At 43.3% G+C, this 21,685-nt stretch overlaps 1 protein-coding gene across 2 annotated transcripts in view; it reads right to left on the bottom strand.

Annotated features, from left to right (window-relative positions):
• LOC147030482 (SMAD family member 4-like) overlaps window positions 1-21,685 on the bottom strand; it is a 294,415-nt gene that overhangs the window by 63,186 nt on the left and 209,544 nt on the right. The window lies entirely within an intron of this gene.

Below are 21,685 nucleotides of genomic sequence, written 5' to 3'. Positions count from 1 at the left end.
ATATATATATATATATATATATATATATATATATATATATATATATATATATATATATATATATATATATAAATATATATATATATATAAATATATAAATATATATATATATATATATAAATATATATATATATATATGCATACACACACACACACACACACACACACACACACACACACACACACACACACACACACACACACACACAATGAGTCAGGATAGGAAAAAAGCCACCCTCCCACTAACAGTAATAAAATGACATTTCAATTGAAGTTTACGTGAAGTCAGCATCAACAAAGAAAACGAATTGATGTAATTTGTGTTAAGGAGATGTTGCATTACATTTTAGTGAGTTCAGAATGGAATTGGTAACCTCTCATAAAAGCTATAGTTGGGAGAATAAAGGAAGGGGGTAATGACAATGGGGTAAGGACAGTTGTTGGAGGGTAAAGTAGTAAACCAAAAAGTTAATTTATTTTGATATACCCCTTCAACTACTCTTGTTCCTCTGGATTTCTCCCCACTCTCTTCGCTCCCACCACCATTCCTAAAAAATTCCAGTTCAGTTTAATCTTACAACTTCCCCAACACCAGCTTTGTTTTACTCCCCATACATACAGCAGATCACCTAACTCAGATACAGATCACAATACTACATTTCTCATAAGAAGAAGAATATGAGAAAGTTTGTAAGTTTCAACATCCAGTTGCAAATATATTATATCCACCTCTTCCCCTATTTCAAATAACACAGAGGTATAGTAATGCCTTAGGCTGTCAGCATAGCCAAGATGTATGTGCACTCACCTCTGAGCTGTCTACCCTGGGTTTTAATCTCGGCCCAATCATAAACTATCATCTTGGTGTTTCACATGTGTGGTGATTTATCAATGTGTGCTCACTCATTCGGTTGGAGGTCAGGTCAGATATGGGAGCATGTGCCGGACCAGCGCGTCGCTATGTCCACTTTCCGCCAATACTCCAGGGGCCTCCGTCTGGCCAGCCCCCAGACGGATGCCTGGCCCATCCCCATCTCCTTGAGATACCGATAAACCTGTTGCAACCACGAGGCATGTGGTCAGCCCATTGGCCTCCTCCACTCATGATGATCACACGCTGAGAGAATCTGGTAAGTAGGATCAGCATCAGGAAAACGAGTCACATGTCCATACAGCCACAGCTGATGCTCACAGACAATGCGGGTGACACATCTCATTTGAGTCCCTCTCAGCAATCGCTCATTTGACACAAAGTCTGACCAGCAATAGCCAAGGATTCTCCGGAGAGACCTGTTACAAAAGGAATAGTCTCCATCTCAGATCCCTGGTCAGAGTCCAAGTCTCACATTCATAGAGCAAGACTGGAAGCACCAACGACCTGAAGACTGATTTTCATACCGCGCAGGTTCTGACAGTGCCGCATCCCATGATCTAGTCAATCCATGACTCCCCAGGCCTGACCCAGACACCAACTAACCTCTGGAAAACAGCCAGCAGAGACATGAATATCACCAACAAGGAAAGTGAATCTCTGTGACCTCAACAACCTCACCACAAGCAGGTACAGACAAGATAACAGCATCCAAGATGTCATTGAAAGCCTGGATCTAGGTTATGACACAGGTAATCTGCAATCCTAGTGGCTCCGACTCTTCTTTCAGTATCTTGAGGGCCCCCAAAAGGATATCTAGAGTCTTGGCAAAGAAGACTGCATCATCAGCGAAATCAAAGTCAGAGATCTTGACATTCCCAAACGATGCACCGCAGCTTGATCTCTCCGACATCCTCCCCGAGATCCAGTCCATGCAAGTGCTGAAAAGTGTGGGGGCCAGTACACACCCCAACGAACTCCAGTAACAACTGGAAATAAGTCAGAGATGGCATCACCACATCTCACAGCACTCTCAGTACCAGAGTCTAGTTCAGACATCAGTTCAGACAAAGACTAAGAATCCTCCAGACAGCATCCCACTTCGCTGAATTGAATGCTTTGCAGAGATCAACATAAACTGCAAGCAACCCCTGCCAAAACTCTTGTCTGCGTTCAGTGAAGACCGGAAGAGCAAGGATATCGTCAATGGTTGAACTCTTTGGTGTAAAGCCTGACTGCTCGGATAATTCTTGATCAGGTTCAGCACCATCTGATTGAACACCAATGCCCAGAGCAATGACCTTGCCCGGCACCGAGAGCGGCGTCACCCCTCTGTAGTTGTTGCAGTCCTGGTAATCACCCTTCCCTTTCCAGTGAAAGACAACTATGCTGACAACAAGGCCCCTCTTCCAGTCAGTTGGGATGATGCCCGTGTTCCAGGCAGAGCACAGGACTGCATGCAATCACATGAGTACAGCATTTCCACCAGCCTTGAGAAGTTCAGCATGGATGCCACAGATCCCACAAACTTCACCCCTTTTCAACCAGTTCACAGTAGCCTGTGTTTCCAAATACGAAAGTGGATCACAGTTGAGTGGAGGGTCAGCAATAGGGATAGTAAAAAACCTGACATCCAACTCAACAGCTGGTGTATCAGCCTGGTACAACCACTCAAAGTAACCGTCCAGCGGGCTTTCACTTCGGACGACTCTGTCAAGAGCCCACCACCCTCTGCTCGACCAACAGCACACCAAGGGACAGGCTTGCAGGAACGCAATGCGTGACTTCCCCCGAAGGCAAGACGAGAATCACTTGACCATAGGTGATGCTCTCCCCTCTCACAGATTTGCTGCACATTGGCCTCCTTGTCCACCCTTGGTACATGTCCAGTTTTATGCCTCAACTCCCTGAACTGCTCAGCTCTGCCATTAAGCCTGGCCTTGCAACTCTGGTCAATGGTGTCCAGTGTCCCTCAAGAGACAAAATTCCTCTTCACCCTCCGGTGAATTCCAAGACATCCACCTGCAACATCAAGTGTGGTGATCTTGAATGCACTCCACAACTCTTCAGGATTCCCCCAAGCACCCAGACCCCCCTAATCCTCACTCAGCCTGTTCGCAAACTCATCAGCTACCCTCGCATCCTTGAGATTGCCAACATCCAGGCGAGGATGGGATAGTTCCATGCTCCCGGATTTAAGCCGCAACTTCAGAGTTGCTTCCACGAGCCTGTGGTAGGTATTGAGGAACTGAGTACTCTGGTAGCACCTGCAGTTCTGGATCATCCTCCAGCGACCATCAATGAGCACATGGTCAATCTCCTTTGCCACATCATGAGCATCGGAATACCAAGTCCTGTGATGAGCCTGTGGGCACTGAAACCATGAACCAGCCACCCTGAGTCCATGACTTCTTGCAAAGTCAAGGAACTTCGTGCTATTCTGGTTCACAGTTACGGATCCATGGGGACCAACACATGTCTCATAACCATCCCCATCAGTTCCTGCCATTGCATTGAAACCCTCCAACACCAGAAGAGTATCTCGCCTGGGGCACTGATCAACCACAGACTCGAGCGTGGCTCAGAATGTACAATTCACAGTACAATCACTTGGCTCAGTCAGAGCATATACAGAGACCAGGGAAATGACACCCAAGGAGTGATGAATCCTTTGTCACATGATACACTCGTTGACCAGTGTTACCATAATTTTCAGTTGAGTCATCTTATTGAACAGAGCTACAGCAACTCCTTGAACATGGTAACCATCAGAGTGACCAGACCAATTGTAGGTGTAACCACCCATCATGATTTCGCCACAACCCAGTCTCCGAACCTCAGAGAGTGCTGCAATACCAATGTGAAAACGCTTGAGCTCAGGTGATACAGGTGGTCATCCTCTCCTCGAGGTAGGACATTCCAGGCACCCGCCCGAATGGACCACCTCAGGTTAACCCAAGGACATTGTTGTCTAGTGGTCGACACTTCAGCACCACGCCGATACACACTACCGCAGTCTGCCACGGGAAGGTTACCCATGGTTTTCCTCCTATCATCAAAGAGTGGGGGTCCCGAAGGCTTTGCCCCAATCCCGTCATCCAGTGAGCTGCCCAGCGGATGGGCAGCTGCACAGGAGGTACTCCCACTGAGTGGGTTTTCAGATTCCTTTACGTTTTCGTGTGTTTTGTGGAGTGTAGGGTATTATGGTGGCCGGAGTGCAAATCCTGTCACCAACCTCCTAAAAAAATTAACCCAACTGCAGGACGCCCACACAGTTCGGCACTGGATATGGATGGCTGTTGGCTCACAAGGAGCTCCTCGTCCCTTTGGTTGAAGGACCTTTCCATTAGCACTGATCGTTAATGGACGTTAAACATACAACAATTCGGAGTGTGCCCCATCCAGGATTGTGCCCAATAGCCCAGGAGACTGCTTCGGCAGCACCGATGCTCTGCACAGAGTATGGCTCCCCAATGTCTTTTGCTATGAGTAGGAGGGTCACTACCAGCACTCTGAACAAGTACTAAATTATTGTCCTTACCGACGGCTGGAAGGCAACGGTAAATCACCCAGCATAACACTGACCAGGAGACTGTTTTGGCAGCATCGACACTCTTAATTGTATAGGACATTGATGATGATATTAATACCACAGCACACTGCTTTTGAAGTACCCAATGGAGTACCCTGTTAATTGTGGAGTACACTGTTGCACTTCATATACCTAAAATATCAGCCTCAAGCATTAAACTCACGACTCCCCTCCAATTCACACATTATAATGTGTCAGTAAATTTCTAGCCACTTGCTCCTTTCACCTCTTTGCTCGTTTGCTGACTTTTCACCCGGTCCTCTTCAGCTCTTCGATGTGTATATAAATACTACAAGCTTGTTGATCACCATCAGTAAAAGTGAGAATTTAAGCAGTTGGGATAACTTTACTAGCCAATTAAAGTCCACTTCAGGAGGTAGGCCTCCCTCATAATGGTCCACTCTTTTCAATTCACTGCAATTTGGCGCCATTGCACTCCAATGAACTTTTCAGTTTCGTCTGTCCATTTCATCTTTCGTCTTCCTCTCCTTTCAGGTCTTTCTCAGTTTGCCAGTTTGTAAATGGTTGTGTGTGTGTGTGTGTGTGTGTGTGTGTGTGTGTGTGTGTGTGTGTGTGTGTGTGTGTGTGTGTGTGTGTGTGTGTGTGTGTGTGTGTGTGTGTGTGTGTGTGAGTACGAGTCTGTGCTGGAGTGGCGACCCATCCAGGATTGTGTCCAATAGCCAAGAAGACTGCTTCGGCAGCACCAATGCTCTGCACAAAGTATGGTCCCAATGGATGGATGGATGGTGAGTGTGTGTGTGTGTGTGTGTGTGTGTGTGTGTGTGTGTGTGTGTGTGTGTGTGTGTGTGTGTGTGTGTGTGTGTGTGTGTGTGTGTGTGTGTGTGTGTGTGTGTGTGTGTGTGTGTGTGTGTGTGTGTGTGTGTGTGTGTGTGTGTGTGTGAATGTGAGTGTGTGTTGTAATGTCTGGCTTCCTTCTTGGAACTATGGTGCAGTAATTGGTCATTATTTTGATCTTGATACATGTCCAGCCCAGTTACATTTCAGTTTTTATTTCTTATTGAGACTCGAGCCTCATGAAAGAATGAGAACACAGAATGCACCAGAACATAACAGAACAAGAAGAATATAGTACAAAGGAGGGGGGCACAATGAATGGGGAGGGAGACACAGCAACAACTGTTCCGTTCTTGTGTATGGTAGCCTGGCTGCCAGGGTAGCTGTTATTTCTTGGAAGCACGGTTGTGCCGCTGATGCTGTGCCCCTCTACAAGTGCACTGGTACTCATTTCACCGACATCAGAAGGGTGACAGAGTCAACCTCACCTGGTGTTAATTCAGCAGCCAATGGGGCTCAAACTCAGGACCCTAAGATCTTAAGCCAGCCACCCTAAAGGCCCGGTTACACCTTGACGTTTTAGCCAACGTATGCTGATTTTTGAAGTTTTTTTTTCTAAAACGCTGGCACACGTTGAATACGTTATGGGTAAGTTTTGATAACATTGAGAGCACGCTGAAAAACACTGCCAGACGTCATTGTACGTTGGCTCTAAACGTTGTACTTTTTGGTTGTCCTCAAATTTTTTCATGCTTGAAATTTCACGACGTATGCCGGCGTATGACTCACACGTTCCGCTACGCTGGCCACAAGTTGTATGCACGGTCTGCGATCGTTGACAGACGTCAACACATGCTACTTGTAAGTTAATCATAAGTTGAGACACGCCGAGGTAATGTTTAGCGTACCCGAAACTTATTTCTAACCTATGATTAACGTGTTGTTGGCACGTTACGCGATCGTTGCCACACATCGACAGACGTTACTTTTAAGTTACTCATAGGCTGAAAGACGTCGGTATAATGGATCGTCCTTGCGTCAGCGTCCACGGCCACAGCCAGGACACTTATTTGCAGCATTCTTCAAACTTTTCTTCGGCATGACGAGGATGTTCACACTTCGATGTCTAGCTTGGCTATGATTCCAATTGTCCATCGGCAGCGTCTATTTAAAATAGTCGAGTTTGAGCGTTTTAACACGTTCAGAAGAAACGCTTCAAATTTCAAAACTCCAGCGTCAAAAAACAAAAGGAGAGTGACAGCAATTTAAATCATTCATTGTAAACAATGAAAATAGCTGAGTGGTACCGTTTAAAAGTCGTTGAGTGTAAAAAAAATCCAATTGTTGAGCGCAAGCGTCTACTTTCAATAGTGGAGATGCAGCCATTTAAATCGTTGAGTGGCAGCCTATGAATTGCAAACCCCACATCACCGGCAAAGATAAACTGCCGCACGATATGGATAAGTTAGGCTATCGTTGGGCATAGTTTGTGAACGCCGGCTTCACGATAATTATTCGTTGGTATATCGTATCTATAAGTAATCAAAGCGCTCTATGCACATTATCAGTTCATTGTGCATTTGTCCAACCCGTTATGAATAGACCTTAATCGTAAAAACAAGCTATAGCTCATTGTTGAAAAAGCCCCATAAAAATTAGCCGCGAAGAACTTCGAACAATGGTGAAAAGATGTCTCCTACCCATGGACACGCGGACGCAAGGACGATCCATCATAACCCACACCCTCCCCCTCACACTCACCTACTACTGCCAACATGAACAAACTACTACGAATACTAATACTAATACTAACACTGATACTGATACTGATACTGATACTGTTACTGCTGACATGGACATCGACTCAAAAAGGACTCAAAAACACTGTTGGGTTCCCCTTTTATGAACACCATTTTTATATACCAATTCCCAAAACCACTGGGAACACGTCTTTATATGGCAGTTGTAAGCGAGAAACACATTCATTTATTTTTTTTTGTCGACCGGAAGACGTCATTGGAATACATCTACATACGTCGATGTGTGTTGGGACTACGTAAAGAATTGGTTCAAAGCACGTCAAACATAAGTTAGAAATAAGTTTCGCGTAAAAAAGACATTACCGCGACGTGTTTCGACTTATGAGTAGCTTATAAGTAGCGTTTGTGGACGTGTGTAAGCGTCCACATATCGTGTGTACAACTTATCCCCGTCGCATGCAGAACGTGTGTCATACGCCGAGTACGTCCAAAAATTTTGAACATGTTTAAAATTTCTTGACGTACTCTACTTACTACGACGTATGATAGCGTACTTTAGCGTTCTACTCACGTATACCAAACTTATTCATACCGTATTTGACGTGCCCCAACGTTTTAGACACATTTTTCATACGTCGGCATACGCTGGCAAGATCGCCAAGGTGTGACCGCGATGTTGTCACTTCCATTTCTACGGCAGTTATGATTCGAATCGTTGTGCGTCAGCCTTTTAATAGGCTACGTCACGACATCATCGGCGATGCGTGCAACGCGCTATGCCTAAGTTACACTATCGTTGGGCATCGGTTGTGTAGGCCGACAACAGGTTCAGCATTCGTTGGTATAAGTTATCTATAACACAACGAAACGTTCTGTGTCCATTACCAATGCGTTATACATAAGACCAAGTCGCTATGAATACGTCGGAATCTTTAAAAAAAAACATCAAAAGTTCAACATAAGCCAGCGTTTTACATACATTTTAATACGTTGCCATCGCTGGCTAAAACGTCAAGGTGTGACCGGGCCTTTACCACAAAACCAACACCAGGCCTCTTCACCAATAGGTGGAGGAACACAACAGGAGAGACCCTTGGAGGAAGAATGGATATGGGGAAGAAGGAGATCAAAGGAAGGGGCAAAAAGGTACATGGGATGAACAAGCTGAAGACAAACTTAAACGCAGTAAAAAGATAAAGGGAAAACAAGGGACAAACCAGAAATGGAACAGAAAATGAAAAAGAGGGGTAGGGAGATGAGAAAATTCACAATAACATGAAATGGAATGGGTATACTTCGGAAGAGTTCATAAGGGTAGAAAAGTTAATTATTAAGCATGAATGGGGAGTGACCTGGGCTGATAGTGAACACCCAGCTCTCTTGAAGCCCTGGAGGGAAGAATGGGATTGAACAGACTGAGGACTATGGTTCCACAAGTGAGAGAGAAGAGCCTGGATTTTGGGAGTTTCACCAAAAGTAGGTTACTGGCAGACTGTATGCACCCTGCAGAAATCTGGAGGTGTGGGGTGGTTTGGGGGGGGGGGGTTGGGGCAGAGAAAGGAAAGGACAGAGGATGAAAGGCCAGAAAGGAGGTGATAGAATATAAAGAAGCCCCAAACCTGTCTGTGAAAGAAGGGTAACAGGCCCAGACACTCAGATTCAACATGGGAGAATCCAATGATATGTTGCTTAACTTTGGTTCTCTGCATCAGGTAGTGGTTTCGATGGAAACACTAACAATCCAAACGAGATATCTTATCTCGCAGTTCAGTCTCCACCTTGTGATCTTGTCTCATAGTTCTTTTAGTTCTGTTCTGTCTTTGGATGGCTAACTCATGGCTATCAAAACAATTTCATGCATCATCATAATAAATACATTTTCAGAAATTTTAACACAACACCTGTTTATCTGTATTTTAACATATCAACCTGGTAAAAAAAGAATTACAACATAATTTCACACTAATTATTGTTATGATGCGCAGGACACTAAAAACTCAACTTGTAGTCCGTGAGTTGGACAGGCGCACCTTGCACCCCCCCACCTTTTCCCCATACAAATCAGCGAATCTATATGTTTTTGAAATAGTTTCAAATGTACCATTTAAAAAAATGTTCGTTGACATCTGATAAATTGGGACGCAATATGGGTTCCAGGATGTCAAAACTTGCATGTCAAGCTGCTGGTTTTCAACTCTTGTAAAGGGGTTTAGCTAATCTCTGGACCAAAGACCAATATTTTAATATGAGGTTTTATTTTGTTGAGTGTACACTGAAGGAAGCTTATAAAATTAAAATGCACTGCAACATTGAAATATGTGATTGAACTTTGGTTCTCTGTTTCAATGAAAAATGTCATCTGAAATTGCTGTCCAAATTAGAAGATTGCTGGATGTCTCGAAGATGGCACATGATTTCACACCACTTTACTGCGAGACTTAGTTGGCCCTCCACACCTGGAGCTGTAACAGCTTACATGTTTCATGTACAGAATAACACCTTTCGTCATGGTGGATCAGTTATGCCTTGCAATGCTCAAGTCGGGCTGTGGAGATTGCTCAAAGGATATGCTGAATCTGAAGTGTGATGGAAATATACTCACTTCAAAAGGCTAAAATTCTGCAGAAGACTGGACCAATAGACAGAAGCTAGACGACAATTCACAGGAGAAATATGAGGAATCCAGTGAAGATGATGGCTCCAGTGATGATGGTGGCATCAGTTTGGTAGCATCAGTAACAGTAACTGATTTGTGAATTATTGAGAAGTTATAGCATGACCGGTCAACAGTTGAACACTTCAAAATAAATGTAATCGTATTCGGTGCTGTAAAGTGGAATTATTGGACTCGACTATCATCAGTAACAGGTATTTAAACAGTTTCTAGTGAGATGGGGAGGTATATTATTAGCAGAAACAGCAACAGTGAATTTGTGAAAATATCACAATACCTCGTGATATTTTGAGATGCCCGCTGATGATGTCATAGCTTTGGAATATTAGTATGACTCTTCATACTAAATGGTTTTCCAATTTACGTGGAACACAATGACACCTCAGTGGAAAACACCGGATATCAAGTAAAAATGATATTCCAACACCATTGCTGTTGTTGTTCACTTCAACAATGTTCAACACCATTGTTCACTTATTGCCGCTCACCATGCACCCCTCCCGGTGCATGCGTGCGGCCACTCTGCGCTGGGCATTGGACCGAGTTGTGATTACCGAAATAATACCTTAATTGGAGAACCAGACTGCTTGACCTTATTAGCATGGTGATAGTGGTGGGATGCAAACCCATGCCTCCAAAGAGACTGAAACCTCAATCCAAGCACCATGAATCAACGTAAATGCAGACATGGCTTTTCTGCCCGAGAGGTCTGGACGCAACGGGACCAATTCACTGGCAAACAGTTAGCCATATGAGATAGATAGTTAATTTTCAATCAGAATATGAGCAGGAAGAAGAACCACACACCAACCACTCGGGTAAAATCTCATGACCACTCTACTCCTGCCACCACCCTCTGACGTTGGTGACCTTGTCTTCGTCAAGGGTGAGAGAGAGACAAATACAAAGCTGGTGACAAGTATGTGGTGACGTGAATTTCTCATGATGATGGATGCGACTAACTCAGAAAGTTTACCAGTTCACAGCTTCGTAGCAAAGCCTATAATGTTCGAGGATGCGACTGCTATCCTGTTGTGCCGACAATCGTGGGTGAGGCCACCTATGGCCCTGTGAGAGACCATGATGCAGCTTCGGAGACCGAGTCTGATTCTGAGCCTACCTCGCCTCACCATCTTTCATATGACATACCAGGTTCTGCCAGGCCTATGCCAGAGTCCATAACACAACAGGAAGTCTCAGGGGATACAGCGGGTCCTGCCCTATCAGAGTTATTTATGCTGCCCACACCATCAGACACTGTCGTGAGACAACCAGAGACACCCACTGGTGGCGTTTCAGCTGCTAAGGCAGACAGTTCAAAGGAATCCGCCTCTCCACCAACAACAAAGAGGCTGAGCGACTCACACTGACCTCAGGCATGGCAGTGTAGTAATGAGTGTTTCATGAAGTCGAGTGGAGGACCAAGACAACTTTCGTGTCAACAGTTTTATTCCACTCACAGTCAATGTTACAAGTGTTTGCCGTATCTGTCACTACATAAAGTTTCCTTCCTTCATTTGTGTACTTTGCTGGGGCTTTAATATGCTTACTTGGAATAGTTTTTTGCAAAGCTTCCAGGTGTCCCAGGTTTCATTTGTACTTCATGTGAATATTCATTCTTTACTCATCAGAAATTCGACAAAGGAGGTGGTTATGCCATTGTTGTGTTCGCATATTGCCTGCCACTTACCATGCACCCTTCCAAGTGCATGTGAGTAGCCACTCCACGTCAGGCATTGAACTAAGTTGTGATTATCTCAATAAAACATTCAATGGAGAACCAGACTTTTCGACCTTATTTGTGCAATTTAAATGACCATATCCCATTATTGTGAACTTGCAATAAAATTTCAACCAATAAACTTGTAATTATTGTTACAATTTGGTACATGTGCAGTAAGCTGTTCAAACTTGACCAAAGTATGGATAGTTTATGGTAGACGCTTTGAAGCCATTTCCAATCATATGTACTCATTTATGTTATTAGCTGAAACGGTTTAGCAAAGCTTGTGCACATTTCACTATTCATTGTGAAATTTGGAGATGGTCCACAAGTACATCATAACATTTTACTACCACAGTACATGGTTATTTTAAAAGCTTCCTCAGTCTTTACTGAGCAAAATGACACCTCATATTAAAAGATTGGATGTAAAGTTAAAATGTTATTACAATTGAAAAACCTACCTCTACCCCTTTACAAAAGTTGAAAACTAGTGGCTTTAAATGCAACTTTCAACATCCGTGAACCCATATCGAGTCCCAATTCATTGCATGTTACATACATTTTCTTAAAGAGCACAATTGAAACTTTAAAAAAATATATTGTTTCTTTGATTTGTGTGGGTGACTGGGGAACGAGGTGGACACCTCCAACTCATGGAAGATTATTCATCTTTGGCATAAGGCACACAAAGCATAATAGCTCGTTGAATGAATGAAATCACTTTAGCTCGTTGAATGAAATCACGAATTATGAACAAAACTAAAAAAGCTACTCGTGAACTCTGAGAGACCAAAACTCAGACTTATTGCAAGCAAGGCCAACAACAAATGAAAAACAGCTTCCACTGAAACTTGTTCCATTATGGAAAATCCATATTAAGTTGAAAGGCCACATCCTTCCTGCTGAGTTGAGCTTCTCTCCAAAAGAGTGTTATTGTCCTGTAAATGGGAAAGTTTTCGACTTTGCACACATTTGTGTTGTTCTTAAGAGCTGCACCTACATCTGATAATTCAAGTGACTGACTGCTTTCGCAGTAGAAGCCCTTTAAGGGTATGTTTTAGAAGACATCAAGGCAACTCAATCTTACGACTTGAAGGTAGTGCTGTTGTTCGGCGATGAGAAAGAACAAAAATGAAGCATTATGATGGAGTATTGCAGTTGAAAAATTATAGGGTTATAGTTGGCCAAGCACCAATCAAATTGCTTCATTTTAGATTGTTCTGATTGCAAAGGTGACAAAAAGCTATTTGGCTATGTGTTTGTCCCATTTTGTCATTGTAAAAGTAGAAACTTTGATGTAGCAGCATAGCATGATAAAAAAAAAAAAATAGCAGATAAAATGTTCTTGAGAGCCAATGAATAAATTGTTGCCGCATGGGTGAAAACCAATGTGGGTTGGAAATCCAACAGATTGGGGAAGGCCTGAAATGTAACAAAAGATTTGGTTTTAACATTGGGAAGTGTTTTGAAGACTGATATGAATAGAGTAGGAATGGTGGTAGTTTAATTCACTACAGATTAGGAAAAGAGAGGAGTGGAAGGATATGCAGATGTCAAAGCTGGCTTTAACAGCCTCATACACTGTGATCACAGTTGGTAGGCCACACACAGCAACAAGACATCGCTGCAGAAAGACAGCAGGGTAGGGAAGTAGCGATAGGGAAGTGGGCTCTTGATATAGACTACAATACCACATCACCACCACCAGATTGAGAATTCAGTCAGTTCAAGTGGTTCAAGGACAAAACCAAGGAAAGAGTCAAAAAAACCTCCAGGGCATCCTGTGGAAGAAAGGTTTCTGTTACACAGTTGATTTGAAAGTGAAATTGCTACCTCGAGGAAGAAATACTTGTGGTCAGCATTCTAAAGTTGTGATATCCAGAAAAGGACCAAGTTATATTGAGCTGACATTCCTTGCATCATTTTGAATAGTTTGTATCTGGTTCAGCTCCCCTACAATGAACTGCTGTCTTGGTAACCTCCTGATATGTGGGAATGTTATTTCTGGACCTGGAACTCGGGGTTATCCAATGCAAGACTGGGATTGAACAATTACCTGTTTGACTGATTATGGAGCCTGTTTGCAACATTGGAGGTCATGCTGTGAACTGGCTGTGCATGATTGGATCAAGCTGGCTTCTGAAGAGTTGAATTGTGCATGGTCAGCCATACTACAGTGCCTATTGGTTCACGAGCAAGTGACCACAACATTCGTTATGGGTGTGTGTCTGTCTGTCTGTCTGTCTGTCTGTCTGTCTGTCTGTCTGTCTGTCTGTCCCGAGCATAGCTCTCTGGGTTTTGATCCGATCTTGATAAAATTAGGGTGCGAGGTTTGTATTATGATGTAGTTGTGTTTTCCTGAGAATGGGCATGCTGCGCCCATTATGGGTGGAGCCACGCCCAAAAACCGTGTTTTTAGGGGGTAGCCGGTTTCAAGTTACATCTTCTCCGAGGAGGTTTGTCGAATCGGCAGGGGTTTTGGTATTTGGTTAGCCAAATGGCACTTGCATAGCCCCACAGAGCTCGATTTTTCATTTTCGTCCCAAGGTCAAGGTCACAAGGTCACGAACTTAGAAAATGTCAAAAAAAATCAATAAATTGGGCATTGAACTCCTTGGGTTTTCAACTGTTTCGAATGAAAGTTGGTATGCAAGTAGTGCTCTTCGAGTTCTACAACTTTCATCATTTACGTTTTTCCCGATTCACGCCAGTTTGCCTGTGGCGTCCCCTCGTGAACCAGCCGTCTCCAGACTTGTAGAAAGTTTACACCCACTTTCAAAATTTTCACCTTTTGTTGCCTTATAGCCTGGAATTAAATTGCATTAAGTCAGACTTTTTCCACCTTTATTTACACATCATAACTCACAACTTCCAAGTGAAAAAAAATTCTACAAATTTCAGAAAATTATTCAAAAATACAAAACTAGAATATCTTGATTGGATAAGGTTCACCCCCTGAGTTAATAATTGGTGGAAGCATCTTTGGCAGCAATTGCAGCTATGAGTTTGTTGAGATAGGTCTCTACCAACTTTACACACATTGATTGGGCAATATTTGCCCATTATTCTACACAAAACTGTTCAAGCTCAGTCAAGTTGCGTGGGGAACGTTGATGGACAGCAATCTTCAAGTCATGCCACAGATTTTTGATTGGATTGAGGTCAGGGCTCTGACTGAGCCACTAAATGAAATTTACCTTTTTGTTCCTTAGCCACTCGAATGTAGCTTTGGCTGTGCGCTTGAAGTTGTTGTAATGCTGAAAAGTGAACTTCCATCCCAATTTCAGCTTTCTTGCAAAGGGCAGCAGGTTTTCCTCTCAGATTTTTCTGCATTTTGCTCCATCCATTTTCCCTTATATCCTGACAGTGCCCCAGTCCCTGCTGATGAGAAACATCCCCATAACACAATGCTGCCACCACCATGCTTCACAGTAGGGATGGTGTTCTTTGGGTGTTGTGCTGTGTTAGGTTTGTGCAAAATGTAATGTTTGCATTTCGGCTAAAAAGTTCCATCTTGGTTTTGTCAGACCACAAAAATGCATGCCAAATAGCTTCAGAATCTCCAGAATGTTTTTTTGCATACCACAAATGTGACTCAAGGTGGCCTTTTTGAATAATGGCTTCCTCCTTGCCACCCTACCATAGAGGCCAGGCTTGTGGAGTGCTTGGCATATTATTGTCACATGCACACAGTGACCAGTCTTTGCCATAATGGCATGTAACTCTTTCAAAGTTGCCATTGGCCTCTTGGTCGCCTCTCTGATCAGTCTCCTCCTTGCTTGGTCATCCAGTTTGGAGGGACGTCCTTATCTGGGCGGGGTATTGGTGGTGCCATACGCCTTCCACTTCTTAATGATTGTCTTTACTGTGCTCCAAGGGATATTCAAGGCCTTTGAAATATTTTTATACCAATCCCGTGATCTGTGCCTTTCCGCACCTTTATCATGGAGGTCTTTTGAAAACTCCTTGGTGCTCATGGTTGAGTCTTTGATGTGAAATGCACTACCCAGCAGAGGAAACCTACAGGAACAGCCGATTTTATTCTGAAATAATCAGAATCACTACAAAGTAACACAGGTCAAGGCCAATTAACTTGGAATTTAATTTTAAGGTGATTGGTTACACCTGAGCTAATATACAATTGCTATTATAATGGGGTGTGGACACTTATCCAACCAAGATATTCTAGTTTTGTATTTTGAATTAATTTTCTGAAATTTGTTTTTCATTTGGAAGTTGTTGGTTATGATATGTAAATAAAGGTGGAAAAAGTCTGATTAAATGCAATTAAATTCCACACTAAAAGGCAACCGAAGGTGAAAACTTTGAAAGGGGGTGTCGACCAACAATAGGCATTGTAACTAGAACAGCACTCGGTAAAGCGCATACCTCTGCCAGGCTGAATAGTTTACATTCTGAAACACACTGATAGGCTGGATCTGCTGACCTGACCCAAAATCGAATTTGCTTGTTTTTGTCATGTAATCAACTCATCCACAAAGTTTTGTCATAATCCATCCCCAACCTTTTGAGATATCATTATAAATATCGATTTTGTACCCATTTTTCAATGGTGTAGAATCACTTATAAAAAGTGCGATTCCCGCCCTTTGGGCCGAAAAACGTCCCTTTTGGCCCATTTTCTTTAAATTGTTATTAAGCAAGTTCGAATTGCGAACATACCCCATGGGAGTTCATTCGTACAACTCTCAGATGAGCGATAGTACGGACGACAGATAGTTTTGATATTTCGTAAGATTTTCATCACATCAGAAAAAGAAATCAGAACACCTCACAAGAGTGAGCCTAGTTTCATATCATATTTTTTGACTTAATTTTGCATTGGGAATTGCCCAGCACATTTAATTGTTTTTTTATTTAGAACAATTTTAAGAAAATGGGCCGAAAGAGCCGTTTCTCAGCCAAAAGGGCCGGAATCGCACTTTAGGCTCAGTTTATGCCTGGGGAATGGTCTCTAGAATATACCTGTCAAGTTTGGTTCAGTTCCGTCCACTAATAACAGAGAAATAACAATTTTAAGAAAATTGGCTGAAAGGGCCGTTTCTCAGCCCAATGAGCCAGAATCGCACTTTGGACTCAGTTATTGCCTGGGGAATGATCTCTTGAATACACCTGTCAAGTTTGGTTCGGTTCCGTTAACGAACAACTGAGAAATAGCAATAATAAAAAAATGGGCCGAGAGGGCTGTTTATCAGCCAAAAGGGCTATAATCTCACTTTGGGCTCAGTTATTGCCTGCAGAGTAACCTCAAGAATATATTTGTCAAATTTGGTCCAGTTTCTTTCAAGAATAACCGAGAAATAGCAATTTTAAGAAAATGGACCGAAAGGGCTGCTTCTCGGCCCAAAGGTCCGGAATCGCACTGTGCGCTCAGTCCATGCCTGGGCAAAGGTCTCTAGAATATACCTGTCAAGTTTGGTTCGGTTACATCCACTAATAACCGAGAAAGAACAATTTTAAGAAAATGGGCCGAAAGGGCTGTTCCTCGTCCTGAAGGGCCGGAATCGCACTTTGGGCTCAGTTATTGCTTGCACATATGTGTCGAGTATATGCCTGTCGATTTTCATCGAATTCTGTTCACGAATAATGGAGAAATATACGTTCAAATGAACTGTACACAAGAAAAGAGAGAGCGCGAACGGCGCTTTGACCCCATGGAGTGGAAGACTCGACGGGGCAAAAAATTAAATGTGCTGGGCGATTCCCAACGCAAAATTAAGTCGCAAATGATGATATAAAACTCGCCTCACTCTTGTGAGGTGTTCTGGTCTCTTTTTCTGATGAGATGAAAATGTTACGAAATTTCAAAACTGTCTGTCGTCCGTGCTATCGCTCAACTGAGAGTTGTACGAATGAACTCCCACGGGGTATGTTTGCAATTCAAACTTGTTTTCTTCAACCTTTCCTTTGCCTGAACTGATGAAAACTCTCTGTCTCAAAAAAAAAGAAAGACTAATAATAATAATAATAATAATAATAATAATAATAATAATAATAATAATAAAAAACGATCTCTTGTCATGCTTTATCTTCCTCTTTCACACGTGTGGTTCTCATTACTGTATCATAATTCACCACTTTTTCTCAACTTCAACAGACTGCTCTCAATTTGACCTCTCCTTCACACCTTGTCGAAAAAGTCCATCTGTTACAGCGCTTCTTCTCTCCATTCTCTTAATTCGCCTTCATTGCATCCCTCAAGAAATGTCTTCAATCGCATTTCCGAACAAGGAATTAAAAAAAAAACACCCAGTTTACTGTGCTTGTTCGTTTTCCATCAACCATTTTTTTCAAAATTCAGTACCAATTCACCCCTCTCACCCCTCCCTCTCAAAGCAACCATCACACTCTTCTCCCTCCAAGCTTCCATCTCACCTTTCTCAAAAACACCCCCCTCACCTATCTACATCAAATCTCCCCACTCACCCTTCTCCCACCGTTCACCCCACTCACTCACCCTTCTCAAAGTCCCCACCCCCCCTTACATCCACAAAGCTGCCTCCTTCCCTTGCCCTCTAACCTCCATCTCATCATTCCACCTCTGCAAATTCTCAATTGCCTTCTGCCCCTTCTCTTATTACTCCCCATTGCACCTCAACCCAGCACCACAGAGCCTTTTCTCCTCCTCATCCACCCACCTCCCCTCGCTCTTCTGCAATCCCCCACACTCTTTCAAAAACTCACCTTACCCCCCCCCTTTCCTCCCTTGTCCTACCCTCCCCCTCCCCTCCCCTGCACCCAAAACCTCCTCCACGCCCTCTTCATTAACAGTGTACACCATAAATATCCAGGGCCTTTGCTCAAACCTTACAGATCTTTCCATACAGGTTGCCACTGACAAACCAGACATAACATGCTGAACAGCACCTTTCCTCCCTCAAGAGGTCTCTGACTCCGAAGTACCTCTCGCTGGTTACTCCCTTCTCCGGTATGACAGATCTGAGCCTCACCCTGGTGGAGGAGTTGCTCTCATCAAAGACTATTCCTCACTCTCCATGGACTGCCCTCACTCCCCCACAACCCCAAGAATACCTTTGGCTACGGCTTCCCTCCACTCCCACCTCATGTTTATATGTGTACTGTACCGTCCATAAAACAGTGATGACTCGATCTACATCTCACTATCTGAAAACATGGACCAACTTCTATCTTCTCATCCAAACTCTCTCTTCCTCATATGTAGTGACTTCAATTGTCATAACGCCAGTTGCCTGCGTGTGAGTACTTCTCTCACCTGTCATGGCACTTCAGTAAAAGACTTCTGTGACTCATTGCGATTGACATAGTCGGTCAACTTCCTGACACAGAGCTCAACCAACGGTACTCCATCTCTTCTGGATCTGATTTTGACAAATTCCCGTAAAAATATCTGCTGTTAACGGATATTTTCAATAGTTCCCTGGAGTCAGGACAGGTACTGGAGGATAGGAGAGTAGTAAATGTTACACCATTATTTAAGAAAGGATCCAGATAAGAATTGTGAAACTATAGACCTGTGAGTTTGACTTCAGTTGTCGGGAAGGTGTTGGAGACATTAATTAAGGACCAGATGAGGAACCATTTAAACAAATACAAGCTAATTAAAGGTAGTCAGCATGGGTTTACCAAAGGTAGTTTCTGTGAGACAAATCTTTTAGAGTTCTATGAAGCAGTGTCTGATTGGGTGGATGAGGGAAAGGCAGTGGACATAGTATATCCAGACTTTAAGAAGGCATTTGTTAATACAAAGTTCCACATCGAAGGTTTTTAGCCAAAGTGAGGGCTTGTGGAGTGGCTGGTCAGGTCACCAATTGGATTGCAAACTGGCTTCGTGACAGGAAGCAAAGAATGGCTGTGAGTGGGAGGATGTCTTGATGGGATGATGTAAGTAGTGGGGTACCTCAGGAATCAGTACACGGACCATTACTAGTCATTATTTACATCAACGATTTCGATAGTTTCGTGAAGAGGAGGCTTTTCTAATTTGCAGATAACACAAAGCTTGGAGGTAAGGTGGATATCAGAGGGGGTGGTGATCGGATTCAGAAAAGTATTGGAACTCACACAGATTGGGCAAAATATTGGCAGATGGAATTTAACCTGAGCGAGTTTAGGGTGTTGGGGATGGGGAAGAACAATGAAAATAGAGATTACAGGATGCAAGGGGTAATTTTGGAGCGTGTCACACAGGTGAAGGATCTGGGGGTGAAAATAGACGTGGGAGGTAAGGAGGCAGCACAGTACCAGGCAGCTTTCGGAAAAGCAAATCGGGTTTTAGGTTGTATTCGGAGGGGGATCATTTAAAAAAAATCAAGAGGTGGTGTTAAGATTGTACAGTAATTTAGTGAGGGCCACATCAAGAATATTGTGAGCAGTTCTGGTCACCACAGTTCTGGACGGACATAGACGCCATAGAGTTGGTTCAGCGCAGGGCTACTCGATTGATTCCGGGCCGAGCTCGACTCAGCTATGATGAGCAGCTGAAGGGCTTTATACACTAGAAAGGAGGATGTGACGAGGAGATATGATAGAGATGTTTAAGATAATGAAAGGTATGGAGAAAATAAGTGCAGATGAATTATTCAACAGAGCAGACAGTGATAGAACCAGGGGCCATAGCTTGAGAGTAAAGAAGAGGAGAATTAAGACAGTAGCAAGACAGGAGACTTTCACTCAGAGAGTAGTAAATGCATGGAATGGCCTCGCTGGAAAGGTCATGGCAGCAGAAAAAGTAGTTAAGTTTAAATTAAAATTATATAGGTACCTGGTAGTTATGGAGATAGAGGGGTATGGGGATGTTGATAAGACTTTGAGGTAGTTTGAGCATCGATGGGTGATTGTGTGCATGTGTGTATGGAGTGCTGTTGGTGGGGGTCTTATCAAGGAGGGTTGTGTGGTTGATGTATTATTCTTAGCTGAGTCCATGCCCCCTCCCCTGAGGGGAAGAAAATAAAAAATAAAGAAAAAAGAAAAAATATATAAAAATTACAAAAACTACAAGAAAAAAACCAAAACAAACAAAAAAATTATTTCATTAATTTTTTTTTTTGCATTTTCTTCCTTGGATCTTGTGGAAAAAATTAGTACGGTATTCGTGCAGGCATGATGGCTGAATGGCCTCCACCTGTGTTGGATTTCTTTGTTTCCTTGTTTTTCTTCCGCTCCAATCGGTTCTTCTGTCCACATGATTGTCAAAGTGGACATCTCTCTGGGTATTATCAGAGAACCACCTCGCCGCCGTCGAGTCTGGCATTTCACTCAAGCCGCCTGGCAGGGTCTCCAAACAGCCACCAAACTTATAGACGGGTCTCCTATCTCTACTTTCTCCAACATCAACTCATCCTGGGAATTCTTCAAAAAGAAACTTGCTCTCCCTCATGCACAGATTTATCCCCTCTCATCTTCAGTTGTCCTTCCCTTCTTCTCGTTTTTGGTTCACTGAAGCTTGTTCGGAGGCAGTTGTCTTGAACCAACTTGTGTTTGTCTCATGGAAAGCAAACCCAACTGAGGATAATCTCAGTTCCTTCCATAAAGCTCGGAACAAGTGTGTATCTCCCCTCACGAGAGCCAGAAAACATCATCTTTCCAAGCTCAAGTATGAACTTTCAAACTTCTCTCCCTCCTCAAAAACCCTGGTGGCGTCGAATCAAATCTGTTTCCGGTGTATGTTTCCCCTCCATCCCTCCCTTACCTCAAATGATCACACTGCTGACACCGCCCGTGAAAAGGCTGAATGCATAAACTCGGTGTTTGCAGCTAAATCTTGTGTCCAAAACCCATCGCTTTCTCTACCCACCTTGCCCAGTCGCACCCAACTGTCCCTGGACTCTGTGTCCTTTTCTTCTGACAAAGTGGAGAGCTTGCTGTCAAACCTCGACTCAGATTCTGCAAGCGGTCCAGATGGCATTAACCCATGTCTCCTAAAAACCTGCTCCCCCTACTCTTGCTCACCCTTTCTCTGTTCTATTCACCCACTAAGTTGCTCAAGGTCATCTGCCATCTGCTTGGAAATCAGCAAACATCACTGCCCTGCATAAAAAGGTGCAAAAACAGATCCCTGCATCAACAGACCAATCAGCCTTCTCCCAAACATCAGCAAGGTTATGGAATCCATCATCTCTTCAGATATCAAATCCTTCCTCTTCTCCAATGACTTGATTTCCAATCATCAATTTGGTTTCAGACCAAGTCACTCTACCCTAGATATGCTGCTTCTGCTCTCCCAACAATGGATTGAGGTACTCAATGCCAGACATGAAATCTGAGC

The sequence above is a fragment of the Eptatretus burgeri genome, chromosome 3 (assembly GCF_056783735.1).
Source record: "Eptatretus burgeri isolate ZD-2024b chromosome 3, Ebu_testis_v1, whole genome shotgun sequence".
NCBI lineage: Eukaryota > Metazoa > Chordata > Myxini > Myxiniformes > Myxinidae > Eptatretus > Eptatretus burgeri.
Note: the sequence above shows the minus strand (reverse complement) of the source record. Positions and strands in the feature narration are given on the sequence as shown.